The 24,166-nt window shown below is 40.5% G+C and overlaps 1 protein-coding gene across 3 annotated transcripts in view; it reads right to left on the bottom strand.

Moving 5' to 3' along the window:
• Positions 1-24,166, bottom strand: part of XIAP (X-linked inhibitor of apoptosis) — a 46,287-nt gene that overhangs the window by 20,880 nt on the left and 1,241 nt on the right. The window lies entirely within an intron of this gene.

Here is a 24,166-nt window from a genome sequence, read left to right as displayed (position 1 = left end):
TAGTATACATTTTGTGTGGTTTAAGCAGCCACCTTATTTTAGATATTATACTGGTATAGAACTCCACTATTCAATATTATTAGCAGGAGAATCTCTATTTGAAGCTTTCAAGTGGAGACCTCATCTTCCCAGGTGTTATTTCTATGCTAATAGTTTAGATTTCACTTTTTTAAAAAGCAGATATTTTTTGCCCTAGCCAGTTTGGCTCAGTGGATAGAGCATTGGCCTGCAGACCTTGGTTTGATTCTGGTCAAGGTCACATACGGGTTGCAGGCTCGATCCCCAGTCGGGGGCATGCAGGAGGCAGCCGATCATTGATATTTCTATCTAACTCTCCCTCTCCCTTCCTCTCTGAAATCAATAAAAATATATTTTTTAAAAGCAGATATTTATTCAGAAGCACTCAACACTACATATACAGTATCAGAGTGAGAGCTTCTGGAGAAGGGTGAGAAAATAAAAATTATCAGAGAGGTTAAAAGTGAAAGGGAGAAAGATGACTGAAAAAAAAAGAAACCTTGGGTTTGGAGGCAGACTCCAAAAGAAAGGGAGTGAGATTTTTTTTTTTTAAAGAATTTAAATAAAATGAAGGCATGGAAGAGGATATTTAGAAAATAAGTATACATGGAGCACAGGAACTGTAAATGGAGAATAAAATGGGTATGGGTATTGGAAAAGGGTAATAAAATGGTTTTTGGATATAAAAAGGTCTGAATGCAATAAAGTATGGTAAGCCCGGCCAGTGTTGCTCAGTGGTTGAGTGTTGACCCATGCATCAAGAGGTCTGCTGGTTTGATTCCTGGTCAGGGCAAGTGCCTGGGTTTCAGGCTAGATTCCACAGCAGGTGGCATGTTGATTGATGTTGATGCATTGATGTTTCTCTCCCCTTACTTTCCTCTCTTCTCTAAAAACAAAATTAATAAAAACATATTTAAATAAAGATTCACTGCTAGTTAAAAAAAAGTATGTTGAGCCGAAACCGGTTTGGCTCAGTGGATAGAGCATCGGCCTGCGGACTCAAGGGTCCCAGGTTCGATTCCGGTCAAGGGCATGTACCTGGGTTGCGGGCACATCCCCAGTGGGAGATATGCAGGAGGCAGCTGATCGATGTCTCTCTCATCGATGTTTCTAACTCTCTATCTCTCTCCCTTCCTCTCTGTGAAAAATCAATAAAATATTTTTTAAAAAAAGTATGTTGAGATATTTTAAGGCTTCTCTGTGAAAGCATATTCAGGCTTTGTACTGGGTAAGTAGGAAGGTGAGAAGGCAGAGAAAAAAATCTTTAGGGGAACAGTGGTTGGGAAAATGGCACTATGGAAGCAAACACTGGCAAAAAAGAATCAGCAAGTAGAGGTACATGTTTATACGGGGGGTATGTAAGACTTCAAGATGTGAAATGTGTTTAAAATATACATACACACATAGTATATGTATATATAGCCTAGTCAACTAGGTAAAGATAGCCACTGGCAGGTGCCAAGGAGAAGAGGCTGACTGCTAATTTAGTGATAATGTGGGAATATGGACTGTTGGAGAGAAAAGCACACACAAAAGACCCACCTACTTGGTATCTGTATATAATACAAAAGTTTCTATTTCCTGGATTTTTATTATTAATATACAAAATTTAAGCGATTTTTTTAAAAAAATATATTTTATTGATTTTTTACAGAGAGGAAGGGAGAGGGATAGAGAGTTAGAAACATCGATGAGAGAGAAACACTGATCAGCTGCCTCCTGCACACCCCCCACTGGGGATGTGCCCGCAACCAAGGTACATGCCCTTGACCGGAATCGAACCTGGGACCCTTGAGTCTGCAGGCCGACGCTCTATCCACTGAGCCAAACTGGTTAGGGCTAAAAGCGATTTTAATGGGGGAGAGGAATATAAAATAGGAGGTACATCAGACTGACATTGTATGAAAATATATACTAATAGACAAGACCTAGAAGGCAGTTTTTAATAAATGGGTAAAATGTGTTAAGGTGGCAGGATTAAAGTTGACCTTTTTCTCCAAAATGACTTTAATAATATTTTCACTTAATGTTTCTCAGGATGGTACCTCTGGCCTGGGCCAGGAGCCCAGCTGTGTGGAAGGTGGATGAGCAAGGAGGTGGATGGCCTAGTTGCTTCATCCTCCTCCACAAAAGCCCTGCAGCCACCAAAGCAGAGGGAGGGAGGGAAGGCAGAAGAGAGTTGGTTCCACCTGCCACCAATGAGCCCTGTGAAGCTCAGGGGAGCTCAGCATTGAAACCCAAGTCACCAGTGCAGGTGCATTTGTAAGCTGTAGGCTACTGGGCTGCATCCACCTAACGTCATGAGGGATAGCCCCACACTCAGCATGACCATCACTGCAGGGGCAATCAGGTGGGAAAGAGCAGGTATGGCACTGAATTTCATCTGTTTTTGCTAGAAGGAGCAAAACTTAGACATTTTGAGGAGTTTTATGGATTACTACATGTTCATAGGATACCTAATGTTGACATTTTATTAGGCTATGCAGACCTCCAGGGAAACTTACTACCTATAAATAATGATGATAAAATCCACTGCTTAGGATTTTAATACAAAAGAAGAAACAGACAACAGTGCCTTTGGTACAAACACACTAATGAAGTAAAATGTTTTAACCAATGCACTGTGTCCAGTCAACCACAGAAAAAAGCGACATTCAACCAGCCACTGGTATGCCCCAAGACTTCACACCTATTTTTAATTACAGATGTGGATATTCACCCAGAAACACATTGTAGGATAAGTTCACCTTTAAACACCACACTGAACACTCCCTAGGACCCTACAGTTGGGATAGTTTCAGCCTAAGGGAGATACCACATGGCTTAGAGAAGGTCCCAAGGATCTCTTTATATCCTGGCTTGTTCCAGGGGGTCTGGTTCATGGAGCAAGACTATTGGCTATTAATTATGAAATTTTAGAAGTTAATGATGTAGAAGTTACAGGAAGAGTTTTGATCAAGCAATAGACATGATGATTGCAAACAGCTGCAACCTCATCATAACAGCAAGATAAACCAGGAGAATAATGTTAGGAACAGTAAGATTTCTGGCAGCTCCACCCAACCTACTGATAATAGTCTTCTAGGCCATACACAGCAGATTGAACCAAACACTGAGCCAAAGGATGAAGACAGTGATGAAGATGACATTATTATTGAAGATAATGGTGTGCCACAAAAGATTCCTAAAGCTGTTCTACACAAATAGAACAAATTCAGTTATGAGTCTGGACAGAACAGTTTTATTTCTTCTAATTAAGTGAGTTTAGTATCCCTAACAAGTGGCACAAACAGAAGAGAATTTTAAACACACGTTGCAGATCAAAAACACTTAGAATATGGAACCATCATTACATCAGGAAATCATCCTTTGAATGTTTTGAGTGAGGATGTCACAGGATGTGTACATTTGGCTGGTTTAAGAGCTTTTAAATCTCTGATCCAATGACCTGGAATAGGCATGAGAACAATAATGTTGCAAGTTAAAATGTTATAAAAATAAATAGAAACATAAAGATTAGTGGTTGCCTAAGGCTGGGGGAAGAGGGGAACTGGGGAACAACCGCAAATGGTTGAGTTTCTTTTTAAAGTAATGAAAATATTATAAATTAGGTTGTAGTGATGGTTGCACAACTCCATGAATATACTAAAAACCACTGAACTGTACACTTTCAAATTAACTTTATGGTATATGAATTATATCTTGATAAAGCTATTTAAATGTTGTTAAAATAATAGTTTGCTAATTGTTAGTATACAATTTGATGGAGCAGAGGTCATCTTAAATCTAAAACAAAGAGATCTTTGCTAATGAAGTTATGAACTTTTGATATGAAAAACTAGATGTTACAGTACATTTTCAGAACTATGTGAGATTACCAAATCATTTGTTTGAAGTGGTTAAATATTTAACCTGTTGCAAAGATTCTAGTTAAGTTTTCCTTTAACTACATTCTTTCAATTCTAATGTGAAGTCTGATTCTCTCTTTTGGTACTCTGAGGATCTCAGTTCTTGTGTTTCCAGAATTTTATTTCTTAACTAGGGGCCCCGTGCACGAAATTCGTGCACTGGGTGTGGGGGGGGGGGTGTGGGGGGGGGGAGAGTGTCCCTCAGCCCAGCCTGCCCCCTCTCACATACTGGGAGCCCTCAGGCGTTGACCCCCATCACCCTCCGATCGCCTGATCGGCCCCTTGCCCAGACCTGACGCCTCCGCCAGAGGTGTCAGGCTTGGACAGGGGACCCCCATCTCCCCCCGATCACCAGCTCTGGCCCCCGCCCAGGCCTGAGGCCTCTGGCCCAGGAATCATGCCTGGGCAGGGGACCCCCATCTCCCTCTGATCGCTTGCTCCACCCCCCGCCCAAGCCTGACGCCTCTGACCCAGGCTTCAGGCCTGGGCAAGGGGACCATCATATCCCCCCAATCCCCGGCTCCGCCCCCCACCCAGGCCTGATGCCTCGGCCAGAGGAGTTGACCCTCATCACCCTCCGATCACCAATCACCGGATCGGCCCCTTGACCAGGCCTGAGGCCTCCTGGGCAGGGGACCCCCAGCTCCCCGCGGTTGCAGGCTCCACCCCTGCCCAGGCCTAACGCCTCTGGCCTAGGCGTCTGGCCCGGGCAGCGGGGACCCGCAGTGGCAGCGGGGGGCGCCGCGATCGTGGGCTTCGCTTTAGGCCCAGGCAAGGGGCCCCTAGCTCCTGGGACTGCCAGCTTCGACCGTGCCCAGCTCCCATCGCTGGCTCCACCCCTACTTCCTGCTATCACTGGCCAGGGCGGCAAAGGCGCCTGATTCTCCGATCATGGCTGGGGGGCAGGGCAAAGGCGGCCCCAGGGCCGCCTTTGCCCTGCCCCCCAGCTCTTAGCTCCCCCCTGGGTTTCCGATCACTGTCAGTGGCAGGGGGCTTCTTCCTGCTTTCCCTTTCGCCTCCCTGCATTGTGCCTACATATGCAAATTAGCCGCCATCTTGTTGGCAGTTAACTGCCAATCTTAGTTGGCAGTTAATTTGCATATAGCCCTGATTAGCCAATGAAAAAGGTATCGCCGTACGCCAATTACCATTTTTCTCTTTTATTAGTGTAGATGTTGTTCTTCTGTTGCTAATTGTTACAAATCATTTTCTGAAATGCATTTTTTAACTTCTAAGAAATCAAACCAAATGGCTTTTTTAAAAAATATATTTTTTATTGATTTCAGAGAGAAAGGGAAAGGGAGAGAGATATCACTGACAAGAATCATTGATCAGTTGCCTCCTGCAAGCCCCCTACTGGGTATCGAGCAGCAACCTAGTCATGTCCCATGACCAGGAATCAAACTGTGACCTCCTGGTTCATAGGTTGAGGTCAACCACTGAGCCATATCGGCTGGGCTCAACTGGCTCCGTAAAGTTTCTTCATATTATGAAGCACTGAAGCTATGTTCCTGAATTAGGAAATTCTGTAGCTTACATATTTATAACGAATTCCAAATGTGTATAATTTATGACTTCAAAATGCAGTTAATTCCATTGACCCTGGTAATATAGGAGACTCTCCTTTAATTCTTATCCTCATTCCCAATCTCATTGGAAAGCATTCCTTTTGTTTTGGGGGCATGTTTCTATATATACTAGAGGCCCGGTGAAAAAAATCTGTGCACTTGGGGAGGTCCCTCAGCCAGGCCTGTGCCCTCTCGCAGTCTGGGACCCCTTGGGGGACGTCCACCTGCTGGCTTAGGCCTGCTCCCCGGGAGATCAGGCCTAAGCTGGCAGTCAGACATCCCTCTGGAAGCCCGGGAGCCCTCGGGGGATGTCCACTTGCCAGTGGGGAGCAGGCCTAAGCTGCAGTCGGACATCCTTAGTGCTGCTGAGGAGGTGGGAGAGGCTCCCGCCACCACCGCTGTACTGGCAGCCAGCCATCAGCCTGGCTTGTGGCTGAGCAGAGCTCCCCCTATGGGAGTGCACTGACCACCAGGGGGCAACTCCTGCATTGAGTGTCTGCCCCCTGGTGGTCAGTGTGTGTCATAGTGACCAGTCATTCCCAGTTGTTCTGCTGTTAGGGTCAATTTGCATATTACCCTTTGATTATATAGGATGTTGGTGTGCTTTTGAACTTTTCTAATTATTGAATAGTGTGAATTATTTATATCAAAATGAACCTAAATTAAGAGATTTTTACACACAAGACAAACGTGCACTTTTTTACACAAAGATTTTGGATTTTCTTCAGTGGGATTATTCTAGGAACACCATCTAGACCAGCCATGGGCAAACTACGGCCCGCGGGCCGGATCTGGCCCATTTGAAATGAATAAAACTAAAAAAAAAAAAAAAAAGACCGTACCTTTTTATGTAATGATGTTTACTTTGAATTTATATTAGTTCACACAAACACTCCATCCATGCTTTTGTTCTGGCCCTCCGGTCCAGTTTAAGAACCCATTGCCCATTGTGGCCCTCGAGTCAAAAAGTTTGCCCACCCCTGATCTAGACTTTAGGAAAAAGATGTATTGACCGTTGACAGGTAAGAGTTTATACATATTATTTTCATTAGGCTATTTCCCACACATCTACCTAGAACAAGTTAGAGTAAGGCTGCCGACATTCATTACTGGCCTGATTTCTTTGCTATTTATCATTGTAAAATGTACGTGAGTACTATAGTACATGTGTATATAGAAATCAAGAATATTATAAAGCACATTAACGCCTTATGGTTTATGGATAATTCCCTCCGAAGTTATTTATTAATTTTATGGTACGGGGAGTGTGTATGCCTTTATAACAGTTGTATGCCATTAAAACAATGAAGAATCAAATGACAGTTTTAAAGGATAACTTCTCTAAGTGGTAAAAAAACACCCAAACAGCCCTGGCCGGTTTGGCTCGGTGGATAGAGCGTTGGCCTGCGGACTGAGGGGTCCCAGGTTCGATTCCAGTCAAGGGCATGTACCTTGGTTGCCGGCACATCCCTGGTAGGGGGTGTTCAGGAAGCAGCTGATCGATGTCTCTCTCTCATCGATGTTTCTAACTCGCTATCCATCTCCCTTCCTCTCTGTAAAAAGTCAATAAAATATATTTAAAAAACAAACAAACAAACAAACCAATAACAAAACACACAAATAATCTCTTATTTGAAGAAAATTCTAATGTTGCTCTGGCCAGTGTGACTCAGTTGTCTGGAGCATCATCATGTGCACATATCTAGGTTTGACCCCACTCCCACCCCCGCCGGGTTGGGGTACATCCAGGAGGCAACCAATCTGTTTTTCCTTCACATCAATGTTTCTCTCCCTCTCCCTTCCTCTCTAAAAATCAATAAAAATTATATCCTAAGGTGAAGATGAAAAAAAAAAGCTATTTGGTAGTCAATTATTACTGGCTTAGGCAATTTTATGGTCTTTAGGGTTTTCTATGTACAATATTATGTCATCTGCGAATAATGACAGTTTTACTTCTTCTTTTCCAATTTGTATGCCTTTTATTTCTTCTTGTCTGATCACTATGGATAGCGATTCCAGTACTATGTCAAACAGGAGTTGTGACAGTGGGCATCCCTGTCTTGTTCCTGTTCTTAGGGGAAATGGTTTTAAATTTTGCCCATTGAGTATAATGTTGGCTGTAGGTCTGGCTTAAGCAATTTTAAAAAACAATTTATTCCATAATACCAGAGAATAAAATATTAGCCAGTTATCATAGCATCTTAGGAAAAAAATAAGCAGTTTCATATGCATATTAGATGCTGAAGAAAGTAATTTTGACTCTGAAGTTTAACACAAATTTATTTAAGGTGGCTAACTAGGAAACTATCTCTGATGACTGAAAATTAATTACAAATACCCATTAAAACTTTTAAAGTCAAAATAGCTCCTGAATAGTAAATCACTGTTCTTAACAACTAAGTGGCAAAGCCTTTAGTCCTTTTTTCCCCTTTAGTCTCTTTTTGTCCATCAAGCTCATGGATCTCAACAATGTATGTGAGCACTATAGTATGTGTGTATATAGAAATGTGTATTTCTTGTCTTCTGATAAAAGAGACACCCTCTTATCTCTGGAAGAAATTCCTCCAATCACTACAGGTTCACTTAATAAACTACAAATATCATTATTTCTGCAACCAAGGGCTTTGTTAACCTCATCATGAAAAAAAAACATTTAGGTAACTATATTTATGTGGCACTGTACAAAGGGAATGAAATAATTGTTATGGGTTGAATTATGTTCCCCCCAAAAGATATGAAGTCCTAACCACCAATTAGGACTTCACATTTTTAAACCAAATGTGATTTTATTTAAAAAGAGGTTAGTTGGAGATGTGATCAAGTTATGATGAGGCCATTATTGTGAGCCTTTATCCAATATGACTGACAATCTTAGAAGGAAAACACAGACACAGAGACATGCAGGGGAGACAGCAATGTGAAGATGGAGGCAGGGGCTGCAGTGATGATGCATCTACAAGCCAAGGAACACCAAGGATCAAAGGCAACCCAGAAATAAGAGAAAGGAATGAAACAGGTTTTCCCCAGGGCCTTCAGAGAAAGCATGGCCCTGCCAACATCTTGAATTTTGGACTTCTAGCCTCCAGAACTGTGAGAAAATAAATTTCGTTTTAATCCACTCAGTTTATGGTACTTTGTTATGTCAGCCCAAAGAAACTAATATAATGATATTAAAAATATGAAAAGAATTATGCATACAATATAGCTCTATTAGCTACCACTATAGCACCACTATCATGCTAACTGAAACATTATCTAATTATGTAATTAAATAAAGGCACCTGTTTAAAACTCAGAAAACAGTTGTTTTTAGAATCTCATCTATGACATTTTTGCTGGTTCTTCCACTCAAAACCCCAGGACAATGACTATTCTTCGTGCCCCCCATGTATCCTCTACATAATTTGCTGTGACTCAAGTATACTGGATTTAATAATTTCTGGAGGTATGCATGTTTGTATGTGTGTGTATATATGTATGTTGTTAGTATAAAGGTCCTTTATGACAGGGCTTTTATCACAATTGTATTCCCAATGTCTAATGCAATGCATGGCACATAGTAGTGCTTAATAAATATTAGGCAAAAGAATAACTGTTGAGTCCAGCCAGTGTGGCTCAGTGGTTGAGCGTTGACCCATGAAACAGGAGGTAGCAGTATGATTTCCGGTGAAGGCACATGCCCGGGGTTGTAGCCTCTCCCCAGTATGGGGTGTGTAGGAGGCAGCTGGTCGATGATTCTCTCTCATCATTGATGTTTCTCTCTCCCTTCCTCTCTCTGAAAATCAATAAAAACATATTTTTTTAAAAAAGAATAATTGTTTAACCACCTCTATTAGGCTACTGCCGTTATTATTCCACATCTCCACCACCACCTCCTTTGAACTCTTGAAATCACTGTACTAAAAATTGTTAATATGCCATTGTGCCTTGGAAATGTGACCAAAATAGGAAAAATATGCATACCATGTAAACAGTATAATTTTTCAGTGATACAAAAACCCATACTAAAATCACATCTCAAAAAAATACAGGATTCATAAAATTTTTCATAGTAACACTATAAAAACTTTATGTGCTAACCAAAAAAAACCCACCATTATAATATAAAATTTATCTTAAGATTCTCTCTTTGCTCAAATATTACAAGTTTTTCTTATCAGTAGCTTTTTCCTCTATAGAGGACCCAGCATAGAGATCTTATCAAATAAGCAGCATTCTCCCTGACCTAATGTCAGTCAAACCCTCTTTTAATTATCTTAAAATATTAGCCAGTTATTTGTCTGTTTAGAAATAGCATTATGATTTACAATGTTGTAGTACCTAGGACATATATTGGTGTAAATGTATCATAATATAAAAAAGCTGAATTTTTAATGATATGCCCTACAACAAAAATGGAATATCATTTTTCAAATTCAGCATTCATACTGATACGTTTACATAAAAATTCAACGTTTAAGCAAATTGTTCATTTATACTATACTGAGATTATTCAAATTGTGAAGCATATTTTCTTTTTTTAAAATATTTTTATTGACTTCAGAGAGGAAGGGAGAGATAGAAACATCGATGAGAGAGAATCATTGATCGGCTGCCTCCTGCATGCCCCCTACTGGGGATCGAGCCCACAACCTGGGCATGTGCCCTTGACCAAAATCGAACCTGGGACACTTCAGTCCACAGGCTGATGCTCTATCCACTGAGCCAAACCGGCTAGGGCAAGCATATTTTCTTTTAACTTTAAGTTAAATGGCCAATAAAACATTTTTGAGGTTAATTACATTCAATCAAATCAAAAGTTCTTTCCCTAAACTTAACCACTGGAGCCATTTAAATAACTGAATGGCATTAATGAGCACTTAGCTTATAGGCTCAGTCAATAACATAAGCTTACTAATACTGCTGTATACAATGTATGCTTGATCATGAAGTCTACTACTGTAAATACCTGAAAGGGCATACTGAGAACCAACAAAAAGAATATCAATTACATGTTCTACACTTAATTTAGAAAGTCATAGTAATACATGAATTTGAGCACAGAACTCCAATCTTTGACAAATTATTCATAATAATTAACTCCCCAGGAACAGTTCCCTCAGAATAAACACGCAGTAAGGCATTCCCGCATCTATTCTTCAACAAATTATAGAACTGTGTTCCTCCGAAAGAATGTTTTGCATGATGATACAAAGGTTTTGGGCTCAAGAATTCCCTAAAGAGCATAAAAAAGTTCAAGACCACTATTATTCCCCTTTCATGTCACTGAAAACTGTTCAGAACTTAGGATAATTTATAGTGCTCATTAATCAGTAGTCTTTGATTAAAAAATAAACCATGTAGATCCATGGCATAGATCAATACTATTTATGCCTTAACCCATGGACACAGACAGTGGGGTGGTGAGAGCCTGGGGCGGGGAGCAGGGGTGGGCTGGAGGAATTAGATGGGGGAAAAAAGGGAGACATATGTAATACTTTCAACAATAAAGATTTTTAAAAAATACTATCTATGGTTATTCAGATGTCAGATAAAAACCTTTTCTAAAATCAGAGAAGGCAGAAAAAAAAATCTCAAGATGGATACCAACCCAATCTTGAATACAACTATTTTCCTTTTTAAAAGAGAGGGGTCAGAAAAATCCTACTACCCAGGCTGTGAACACTTTAGAATATTTATCCTTTAAGAACCTTTCCTGTGTGCAAGCACACATGCACATTATAAATATTTCTAAAGGGGATTTATTGTAAATGGTGTTTTATAACTTGCTTTTTTTTTACTTAATAATATAAACATCTTCCCACATCAATTTTTATCTGGATTAGAAACATTATTTTAAATGGATGTATGAATGTATCATAAACTCACCAGATCCATATTTCTGAACATTAATTTTAGATGTATATTGTTTCAAAGAGACAAAACCCACATGATCAAACAATTCAAGAGGCACAAAAGTTGCATCCATTCCACCCCTGTACCTCAAATCTCTGGTTCTCTTCCTAGAAGCAATCACTCTTACCAGTTTTCTATGTATTCCTCCAGAGATGGTCTATGAATATAAATGCACATATGAGCATTTAAAAAAACAAGATGTTAATATATTCTATGGACAGGTATGCAACTTCATTGGGAGACATTTAGAAAGCTAGGAATAGTTCACTACTTTACTTTTGTATACTATTGTATAAAAACTATGTAACTTTTTACTATTATAAAAAATGTTGCCTTGACTGGTGTGGCTCAATAGGTAGGAGTGTTGTTCCATACACAGAAAGGTCCCAGCTTTGTTTCCCAGTCAGGGCACATGTCTAGGTTTTGGGTTTGTACAAGAAGCAACAGATTGATGTTTCTCTCTCACACTGATGTCTCTCTCTTTTTCTCCCTGCACCCAAATCAATAAAAATGTCCTCTGATGAGGATTTTTTAAAAAATGTTGGCATGAATATCCTATCTAAATCTGCTTGTGTCATTATTTCTTTTTTAACACTAATATTAAATTGTGTCAAACAGGATTGTGTCATATCACCACCTCCTTTTAAATCAAGAAAAAGCTTGAAAGCATTTTTAATCTGTTAAGAAAAAGATGAACACCTCAATAGAAATAGTCAAACTTACACATGGGGAATACTAATGGCCAAACAAACAGAAAAATATTAAATCTCACTCTGACTGGTATGGGTCAGTTGGTTGAGCACTGTTCCATGCAATGAAAGGTCACTGGTTCCATTCCCAGTCAGGGCACATGCCCAGGTTGCGGGCTGGATCCCCAGTTGTGTGGTGTGTGGGGCAACAGATCGATGTTATTCTCTCACATAGATGTTTCCCTCTTTCTCCCCCTCTTCCTTTCCTTTCTCTAAAGTCGATAAAAACATATTTTAAAAAATAATAAATCTTATTAGTAATAATAAAGAAACAGTTTCAAATCCTCACCCAAGGACATTTTTCCATTGATTTTTAGAGAGAGTGGAAGAGAAAGGAAAGACAGAAGTATCAATGTGAGAGAAACACATCAATTAGTTGCCATCTGCACATGCCTCAACAACGGCCTGGGCCAGGGAAGAGCCTGCAGCCGAGCTACATGCCCTTGACTGGAATCAAACCGGGGACTCTTCAGTCTGAAGGCCAACACTCTAGCCACTGAGCCAAACTGGCTAGGGCTAAAAAATAAACATTTCAAAATTTACTATTTTTGTCCAGTTTGACAGAGACTGCCATCACTACCAACAATAAAAATTCAGTGGTGCCCTAGCCGGTTTGGCTCAGTGGATAGAGCGTTGGCCTGCGGACTGAAGGGTCCTGGGATTGATTCCAGTCAAGGGCACATGCCTGGGTTGCAGGTTCTCTCTCATTATTGATGTTTCTATCTCTCCCTCTTCCTTCCTCTCTGCAATCAATAAAAATATATTAAAAAAATTCAGCAGTGGGAATGTATGGGACAACAGGTACTCTTGCTAGTGAAACTAAAAATCTGTAGATCTTTTCTAGAGGGTAATCTGGCAATATGTTCTAAAAGCCATAAATATACGATTACATTTTGAACAAGTCATTCTAGTTAAAAGCATTAACTCTAAGGAAATGATCAGGGAAGTTTTGAAAAAGTGTATATATAAGGTTGTTCAATACAGTGCTAAAGACAACAAAAATTTAATGTCCAACAAAAGACGACAATATTTGGATATGTGGATAAAAGGCAACCATTAAAAACTCAGGTTGCAGAAGACTACTAAAGGACATGGACACATGTTTGTGATATTGTATTAAGTGTCAAAAGCTGATTACAAAATAATATTGTGCAATATAATCCCAATAATAAAAAGACAGATATATATATATATATATATATATATATATATATATATATATATATATATTTAGGCTAAATTATGCATTAAAATTCTACTGTGGCCCTAGCTGATTTGGCTCAGTGGATAGAGTGTCAGCCTGCAGACTGAAGGGTCCCAGGTTCTATTCCAGGCAAGGGCCCATGCCCGGGTTGCGGGCTTGATGCCCCCCAGTAGGGGGCGTGCGGGAAGCAGCCAATCAATGATTCTCTCTCACTGATGTTTCTATCTTTCTATCCCTCTCCCTTCCTCTCTGAAAAAAAAAAAAAAAAAAAGACAAAAAAATTTCTACTGTGGTTATCTCTAGTCAGTGAGAAAATTTTTATTTTCTTCTTGGTGCTTTATTTGGTGCTTAATTTTCAAAATTTTATCCAGCAAATATACTAGATGCTAATGAAAAGAAAAAAGCATTTGTGGATGAACAACATAAACTGATGAACAAAAACAGATCCAGAGACAGAAGCATCAATCAGACCATCAAACCTCAGAGGGAGGAAGGCAGGGGAGGGTGGGGGTAAGGGAAAGAGATCAACCAAAGGACTTGTATGCATACATATAAGCATGACCAGTGAACACAGGCACCAGGGGGGTGAGAGCATGAGCGAGGGGAGTGTGGGTGAGGTGGGTAATGGGGGATAAAGGACACATGTGTAATACCTTAATCAATAAAGAAAATTTTTTAAAAAAGAAGAAAAGCAGTTGGGCTCTTGATTCGTCAGGTCCCTTACACAATCCTGTCCAGAAGACTGGGGGTGTTATGTGGCTATTTTCCATGTGACAATGCTTCCTCCATCAGTGAAAACACTGTCCCAGTAAACTATCAATAGCAGGGCCTGGTACTGCAAAAATTTGCCTTTTCATTCACAGAAGATAATTTTATAACTTACAACAAGAAGAGGAAAGGATATATTCCTGGTCCTTATTTTTGCCTATTCAGAGAATTTTTGACAGTTTCCTACTTTGTAATATTACTGTTAGATAACTGCCTATGAGCAACCCTGATGAAAAAAGAGAAATTATAAATTTATCATCAGGTTAAAAAAAAGAGGGATACAGTCAACTCTTAGAGATAAAAGTAGTAATTAGGTCATGTTTGTGGTGGTTGGCCATGAATAAATGTCTTTTGGGCCACTGCTTGGGTGACATTTTATCACCAGCAGAGTGAGCTGAGAAACACAGGTAATACCTGATTGAGGCTTATTGTTACCTTGAATTGAAAATAAAAGGACTTCATTAAAAAATGTTTCTGAGCCCTGACCGGTTTGGCTCAGTGGATAGAGTGTCGGCCTGCGGATTGAGGGGTCCCAGGTTTGATTCCAGTCAAGGACATGTACCTTGGTTGCGGGCACATCCCCAGTGGGGAGTGTGCAGGAGGCAGCTGATCGATGTTTCTCTCTCCTCGATGTTTCTAATCTCTACCCCTCTCCCTCTCCCTTTCTCTCTGTAAAAAATCAATAATATATATATATATTTAAATGTTTCTGAGTGAAGTCTATTGTTGGTGTTCTGAACCGTTCACTCACTGCCTTGTAAAAATAATTAATTTGGGCCTAATAAGAAGAAAAGAGCTTCTCCTGATCTTTGGCAAAAAGTTTTCCTAAAATAATTTTTACGTGCCCGGCTGGTGTAGCTCAATGGTTGAGCATTGATCTATGAAGCAGGAGGTCACAGTTCTGTTCCCAGTTAGGACACATGCCTGGGATGTGGGCTTGATGTCCAGTGTGGGGCGTGCAGGAGGCAGCTCATTGATTATTCTCTCTCATCACTGATGTTTTTTTCTCTCTCTCTCCTTCTCCCTTCTTCTCTGAAATCAATTCCAGTATATTTAACGAAATAATTTTTACAAAAGGGCAGCTCAAATCAAATACTCTAAAAAAATCATAGTAAAGCAGTAATATGCAAATTGACCATCACACCCTCACACAATATGGCCGCCCCCATGTGGTCAAAGATGGCCGCCATGGGAGGGCAGTTGGGGGCGACCAGGCTGGCAGGGGAAAGCAGTTGGGGGCGACTGGGCCTCCAGGGGAGGGAGGGCAGTTGGGGGGGACCAGACCTGCAGGGGAGGGCAGTTGGGGGCAACCAGGCCAGCAGGGGAGGGCAGTTGGGGGCAACCAGGCCAGCAGGGGAAGGCAGTTAGGTAACGATCAGGCCAGCAGGGGAGTGGTTATGGGGTGATCAGACTGGCAGGCAGAAGTGGTTAGCGGTTGGGAGCCAGCACTCCTGGATTATGAAAGGGATGTCTGACTGCCGGTTTAGACCCGATCCCACAGGCAGTCGGACATCCCCCAAGGGGTCCCAGATTGGAGAGGGTGCTGGCTGGGCAGAGGGACTCCCCCCCCCCCCAGTGCACGAATTTCGTGCACTGGGCCTCTAGTATTTTATAGATACCCACAAGCAAAACTTGTTCACCATAACGAAGTTTGTGAAGAGAATAAAAGAAATCACTTTCATCCTAAAGATAAGAAAACTAAAACATAAGGCAGTTAAATGATTTGACTATCCATCATTTTAGCTACATGTAAATATAGTCTCTAATCTACTAAAACATGCTGAATTGAAACTAAAAATCTCTAATCCTATTTTTTTTAACACAAGGTCAAAATTTAAGCACGAACTTGTGATTCCACAGCCCACCTTCTTTTTCACATTTTAGTTATCCTATATCAGTAGTTCTCAACCTTCCTAATGCCGCGACCCTTTAATACAGTTCCTCATGTTGTGGTGACCCCGAATTTCATTGTTACAAATTGAACATAATTAAAGCATAGTGATTAATCACAAAAACAATATGTAATTATATATGTGTTTTCCGATGGTTTTAGGTGACCCCTGTGAAAGGGTCATTCGACCCCCAAAGGGGTCGCGACCCACAGGTTGAGAACCGCTGTCCTATATAATAAAAAGGTGATATGCAAATTGACCCTAAAGGCAGAACGACCGGAACGACTGGTCGCTATGACACACACTGACCACCAGGGGGCAGACGCTCAATGCAGGAGCTGCCCCCTGGTGGTCAGTGCACTTCCACAGGGGGAGCGCCACTCAGCTAGAAGCCGGCTCATGGTGACTAGCGCAGTGGCACTGGTAGAAGCCTCTCCCACCTCTGCAGCAGTGCTAAGGATGTCCGTTAGGCCATTAGTCAGACATCCCCTGAGGGGTCCCAGACTGCAAGAGGGCACAGGTCCCCCAAGTGCACAAATTTTCATGCGCCAGGCCTCTAGTTATCTGATAATAGCTAAAATATGAAATGCACTTTACAATTTATAATTTTTTTGTATATGGTCTCTAATTTAACCTATACAACATATCATAACTCCCATTTGAAATATAGGGAAACTGGTAGTTTGTTACTCATCAAAGATCACACAACCAGTAAATAACAGTCAAAAATCAAACCCAGTGATTATGACCAACATAGGTCTAAGGAAATTACTATAAGAGTTATTGGCAGAAAGGGTAGTTCAGTGAGGTAACAGAAAATATTAGGCTCCTTGACCATTCAAGGATTGAACAATTAGCTGGAACCACAGAAAGGTAAATCACACAGCAATATATGCTAAGAGACCTGTGTATTGAGGTCAACAAATTTATTACAGGAATACTAAGTATAAAAGTTCAAACAATGTATTTATAGTGCAAGCCAGTGTGGCTCAGCTGTTGAGTGTCATCCTGTGCATCACAAGGTTGCCTGTTAAGATTCCTGTCAGGGCACATGCCCAGGTTGCAGGCTCAATCCCCAGTAGGGGGTGTGCAGGAAGCAGCAGGTCAATGTTCTGCTCTCACATGGATGTTTCTCTCTAAAAATCAATAAAAAATATTTTTTTTAAAGTTCAAACAACATATAAATATTTAGATATATCAGGGAATGCAAAGTGGCACCAGCTTTGCCCTGTTTAGGAAATCAGCCTTCACTCAGTTTACCCTCTGTCTGACCATCTGAGTTCAAGCTATTCCCAGTCTATTCAAGTGTGAAGAGGGGAAGCAGAGCATGCCATTCCAAAATATGCCTTTTTAAAAGTATTAATTATTTTAAACTGGTTATTTTAAGAAACAAAAGATGGCCCGGCCATGGTGGCTCAGTGGTTGATGTCGACCTACATGAACCAGGAGGTCATGGTTTGATTCCTGATCAGGGCACATGCTCGGGTTGTAGGCTCGATCCCCGATTAATCAGGAGACAGCCGATCAATGATTCTCTCTCATCAATGATGTTTCCATCTCTCTCTCCCTCTCTGAAACCTACATATTAAAAAAAAAGAAACAAAAGACTTAGAACCTTTGACACCTCCCCCCCTTATTGGCCTGAAGGAATTCAGATAGAAAATAGAAAAACCTGCTTAAAGAAAAGGAGCTATCACTTTAACATAATATAGTCTAATTGTGACAGAGAGGAACTTGCAAAGTCTGGGGACTTCCCATTGTTTCTGGGTGGCATGGCAAGAATTTATTATGTTTGTTCTTTCCCATTTACCTGTGCATTGCCTCCTTTCCCTTTGAAGTCTCAGGCCCCCGCCTCCCTCTCCTTAGTCCAGAATGGCATATAAGTCTCAACTGCCCAATTTGTCCTGTGGTCCCATATTCTTACAGAGCCCCCATATATATACACAGGTAATAAATCGGGTTATTTTCTCTTGTTAATCTGTCTCCGGTCAATTTGATTATTAAACCAGCCAGAACTCAGAAGGGTAAAGGAAAATTATTTTTCCTCCTATAGGTACACCACACTTTTTACCATGACGCATATCCTTGAAAACACATTATAAAAGCAGATCATGCTAAGTGACTCACATGTATTCTTAACAAAGATTGGGTACCAATCACACCAACATCAAATTCCAGGCGTAGTTGGTTTGGCTCAGTAGAACAGGGGTCCTCAAACTACGGCCCGCGGGCCACATGGAAATACAAATATTGTATTTGTTCCCGTTTTGTTTTTTTACTTCAAAATAAGGTATGTGCAGTGTGCATAGGAATTTGTTCATAGTTTTTTTTAAACTATAGGCTGGACCTCCAACGGTCTGAGGGACAGTGAACTGGCCCCCTGTTTAAAAAGTTTGAGGACCCCTGCAGTAGATAAAGCGTCGGACTGTGGACTGAAGGGCCACAGGTTTGATCCCTGACCCCAGTTGGGGCATGTGCAGGAGGCAACCAATGATGTGTCTCTCTCACATCAATGTTTCTCTCTGTCTCTTCCTCTCCCTTCCACTCTCTCTAAAAATCAATGCAAAGAATATCCTCAGGTGAGGATTAACAACAACCAAAAAAATCCAAAATGTATCAATTAGCAGTGTTACAACTATATCAGAACTAAAAATAACAAAAGTCCATGACAAGTCCCACAAAATGGACATAAATATGCTTTTATCACACAAAGGACAACCTACTATTAAGTTATACACAGAGAAGATAAAACATGTGATTCTTTTTTTAAAATATGTTTTTATTGATTTTTGAGAGAGAAACATCGATCAGCTGCCAATTGCATGCCCCTAATGGGGATCAAGCCGCCAACCTGGGCATGTGCCCTGACCAGGAACCAAACTGGGGACCCTTCAGGGCATGGGACAATGTTCAACCAGCTGAGCCACATTGGCCAGGGCATAAAAGATGTAACTGTTAAGTTTGACCTGCAATTCTTTTTTTAAAAAAAATTTTAATTGATTTTTTTAAGAGAAAGGAAGGGGGGAGGGAGAGAGAGAGAGAGAGAGAGAGAGAACGCCATGTGAGAGTGAAACATAGATTGGCTGCCTCCTGCAGGCCCTCTGCCTGGGATCCAGCCTCCTGACTGGGAATCAACCGGCAACTTCTTGGTGCACAGGACACTCAACCAAATGAGCCACACCAGCCAGGACTGGCCTCAAATTCTTATGGTAGATACAATAACTAATCAACAACAATAATAGAAAGGCCTTGCTTCTAGATCAGTGGTTCTCAACATGTGGGTCGCGACCCCTTTGGGGGTCAAACGACCCTTTCATAGAGGTTGCCTAAGACCATCGGAAAACACATATATAATTACATATTGTTTTTGTGATTAATCACTATGCTTTCATTATGTTCAATTTGTAACAATGAAAATACATTCTGCATATCATATTTACACTACGATTCATAACAGTAGCAAAATTACAGTTATGAAGTAACAATGAAAATAACTTTATGGTTGGGGGTCACCACAACATGAGGAACTGTATTAAAGGGTCACAGCATTAGGAAGGTTGAGAACCACTGTTCTAGATTATCTGGAGGGCCTTGGAAGTTTACATTTTTTCCTTTTTCATTTAATACATTTCTTTGTAACAAGTAGGACCATTCAGTCAACAATTTTTTACCAGGTACCTACCTTTCTACATAGGCCACTGCCAATACAGCTCAAGGTGTGTTAGTTTGGTTATCTCAGCCTAAAAACGATTTTCCTAAAGTGCTATGTCAACATTTCTCACCTTAGCTTCTCAATTTACTCAAAACTATCAAACTGGTTAATTTTGATCAACGCAATACCATCAAGAAATATGTTTAAGAGAACTGGCCAGTGTGGCTCAGTTGGCTGGAGTGTTCTCCTGTGCACCAAAGGGTTGCTGGTTTGATTCCCAGTCAGGGCACATACCTAGGTTGCAGGTTTGATCCCCAGTGGGGGCACATGCGGGCAGCAACTGATTGATGTCCCTCTCTCTCCCTTCCGCTCACTCTAAAACCAGTAAAACATATCCTCGAGTGAGGATTTAAAAAAAAGAAAGAAAGAAAGAAAAAAAATATGTTTGAGAGATCTTCATCTTTTGAAATACAGCATACAATGAAATAAAATACTGACGGGAATCAGAGAAATCTGGATTCAAATCCTACTTCTGCAACTTAATAGCTATTTGGGTCTTGGGTAAGTTATTGAACTCTTCTGAGCTTCTACAAATTTTCTCTCCTCTGTGCTAGGATAATCCCAGAATATCAAACTAAGAAGCCCATTTTCTCCCTCTTCAAGCTATTATATACACATCCTATAAAATTAAACTAAATAGGTCAGCCTTTAACATAGTAATGATACATGTTGGAGGTGATACATGTATACTTCCAACAAATTTTTTAAAAATTTATTTCTTTATTGATTTCCGAGAGGAAGGGAGAGGGAGAGATAGAAATATCAATGATGAGAGAGAATCATTGATTGGCAGCCTCCTGCATGCCCCCTACTGGGGATCAAGCCTGAAATCCGGACATGAGCCCTTGACTGGAATTGAACCCAGTACCCTTCAGTCCACAGGCTGATGCTCTATCCATGAGCTAAACTGGCTAGGGCACTTCCAACAAATTTAAACTTGAAGTATTTAGGATGTGAAATTTTAAAATACATGAAAGTATAAACCATACATTATTAAGACCTGCATCACCACCTTGTGCTTAATTTCTTGTCCATTTATTTTATTTATTCCAAATAGATTTGGGATTGTTATATTGGATTTTTTTCCTTGATAAAAATCTGAGATAATCTGTTTTATAATAAACTATTATAATGGATTTTGAATCTTTGAATCAACTAGCTCAAACTATTACTCTACAAATGCAGGAAATGAGGCTTAGAATAATATGCTGAATAAAAACTATATTTTGAAAGACTTCATGACATAGGAAATATTCAATAAAGAATGCTGAGAGAAAAAGGATCAAAACAATCTATATACAGTACGATCGTAAATAGAAAAAAGTAAATATAAAAGAATATGGGTTATGCTTATTCTCTGTATATTATTCTTACATATTTCCTTTATAATATAAAATACTTTTTATGTTTTGAATTAAATGGAATAAACGAAAAGAAATATGGAGGCACTGAGATTTAGTGACTTGCTCACAATTACACAGATAACTGGAAACAAAGCCAAGGCAAGAACCCAGGCATCCAAATCAGGGCTCTTTCCACTGTATCACATGGCCTCTATGATACAAAACTAACATTTGTTCAATTCCATATCAACTTCTTATTTTACCAGTTTTTGTCTCCTCAAATTTACTCACACAATGACCTTAAAAAGTGCTACAGGTTACATTTTATAATACTACTTAGAGGTCCAGTGCACGAATTTGTGCACGGGTGGGATCCGGCCAGTATGGCCCCGATCAGGGTGGATTGAGGCCAGGCCTGTGGGGAGGAAGAGACAGCAGGAGGCTGGTTGGCTGGCCTGCCCCGATTGGGGCCCAATCAGGGCCAGGCCAGCCCAGGGAGAGGGGCCATGGGCATTGGCCAGAGGGCCCCGCCCTCGAATGGGGGGGGCGATTGGGGGCCAGTGGCCAGGGGGAGGGGCCGTGGGTGGTTGGTTGGCTGGCCAGCCCCGCCCCTAATTGGTGTGGGGGTGCTGACTGGGGGAGAGGCCAGCCGGGGGGAGGGTCCGCACACAGTTGGCCGGCCAGCCCTGCCCCTGATCAGAGTTGGGAGGCCAATCGGATGCAGAGTTGACTGGGGGGGAAGGGCTGTGGGGGCCCATCTGGGGTGGAGCTGGGTGGGGGAGGGGCTTGCAGGAGGTTGGCAGGCTGGCCCCGCCCCCTATTGGGGTAAGGGGTGGAGTCGGCCAGGGGGAGGGGGCTGTGGGCCAATTGGGTGGTGGGGGCCCATCGGGGGCGGGGCTGGCCAGGGGGAGGGGCCGCAGGAGGTTGGCCACTGGCCCCACCCACGATTGGCTGGTTCACTGGCTGCAGTGGGCGTCATAGTGACCGGTCCTTCTGGTCATTACAGCATTCTGGTCGCTGGCTTTTTATATATATAGATTACCAGATTAGATCAGAGATTAGTTTAAGAATTGACTGCTCATGATAATCTTCCAGCCTCAAAATAACAAAGGCATCCATGTTGCCACATTCACCTTTAGAACTCTACCACATAGTACAATGAATGGCACATAGTAGGTGCTCAATAAATATATATATATATTACAGAAACCAAAGCTTTATTTTTTTATTTACCATAAATACACGACCAAACAAAAGCAGTGAAATATATCATTTCATATTTGGGGATCTATAAGCATTTATAATATAAACAATGATTCACTGAAACAAAGTAATGTTTACATTCATTTCAGTAATTTTTTAGTATTTTTTAGTATTTTTTAGAAGGAGAGATAGAAACATCAATGATGAGAGTCATTGATCGGCTGCCTCCTGCATGCCCCCTACTGGGAATTGAGCCCACAACCCAGGCATGTGCTCTTGACCGGAATTGAACCCAGGACACTTCAGTCCGCACTCGATCCCCAGTAAGGGGCGTGCCGGAGGCAGCCGATGAATGACTCTCTCATCATTGATGTTTCTATCTCTCTCCCTCTCCCTTCTTCTTTGAAATAAAAATATTTTTTTTAAAATATTTACGTTTTTATTGATTTTTAGAGAGAGAGGAACATCAGCAATCTCCTGCACAAGCCCTACTGCAGATGAAGCCTGCAACCTGGGCTCATGCGCTCACCAGAATCGAACTGGTGACCTCTTGGTTCCTGGACTGACACTAAACACTGAACCACACTGGCCAGGCAATTACAGTAATTCTTATCAACTGAAATGGGCCTGACTAACCTTTAGTCACCATTACTTTGCCTAGTTGGAGTCATCTAATGTACTAAAAAGCAATAAGATTACAGGTATAGTACAAAGGGCACTGTACTAGGACCAAGCTCTGCTAATAATAAAATATATGACCTTGGAAAATTCACTGTTTCTTCTTTGAGTCTTGATTAACTTATTCATAAAAACAAAAGAGCTGAACTACTAATCACAAGGGACCTTTCCAGTATTAATTTTTAAATGATTCTTATTCATAAAAATTCTACATTCATAATTTTTCATTGTGTCAAATTTGATATATTGAATATTAGTTTGGTACATTATTCGATAATCAAAAGCTTAGTACATTTTCATATAATTTTATTAACCAATGTTACCCAATAAAAAAGCAAAAAAAAAACAAAAACACCTTAGCATATTTTGTAAAAATATTTTAAGACTAGTAACATAATTTTTACCATCTTACATTAGGAACAGTAGAAGAAAACCAAAGAAGAAATGCAAGCATATTTTGCCAGTTGGGTGGACATAAACCACACTAGATTTTACAATACAAACCACAGATAAGAAATAAACAAAAAAAGACCCCCAAACCACTGATAAATATATATATATATGTATATAAATATGTATACACATCATTGATATATACTTTTTATACTGATATACATATAAGTATGTGAACTTTAAAACTTGTTTTAATTATAAAATCAATACTTGTTTATTGTAAGAAATTCAAACAGTACATTAGGCCACATGTGAAGTGCAAAGTAAAAAGTGTCCCACCTCTCTTCATCTTCCATAAGTAACTACTGTTAATATTTTTAAGTATCCTTCAATTAGTTACCTAAGCATATTCAAGTATACATATGTGCATGCGTTTATGTATATAAATCTTTTTAACCTAAAATTTTGCCACTTCTTGAATGATGAAAGAAAAATGTCTCAAGCACAGGCTTCATAAGCATGTTAAAAACACTGAAAGTAGTACCAGAGTTGTATGGATCAAAGTGTTATCTGCTTCAGAAATGTGCGTTGAACTGAATACATTTAATTTTCTTGTTTGGAGCAGTTGCGCAGAAAGAGCTTTTAGCAAGACGCCAGACAACCTGGGTTCTAAATTGAGTAGTCGAGTACCCTTAGGCAAGCCATGAAATCTTTCTGTGCCTTAGTTACAGCTTTTGTAAACGGCTGGACTAAGATCCCTTCCAACTCTAAAATTTTATAATTCTAAGATGGCCGTCTGTAGCGGTGTTCTGAACTGGCTGAAACAAATATTAAG

The sequence above is a fragment of the Myotis nattereri genome (assembly GCF_964212035.1).
Source record: "Myotis nattereri genome assembly, chromosome: X".
NCBI classification, from domain to species: domain Eukaryota; kingdom Metazoa; phylum Chordata; class Mammalia; order Chiroptera; family Vespertilionidae; genus Myotis; species Myotis nattereri.
This window is presented reverse-complemented; position numbering and strand designations above follow the sequence as displayed.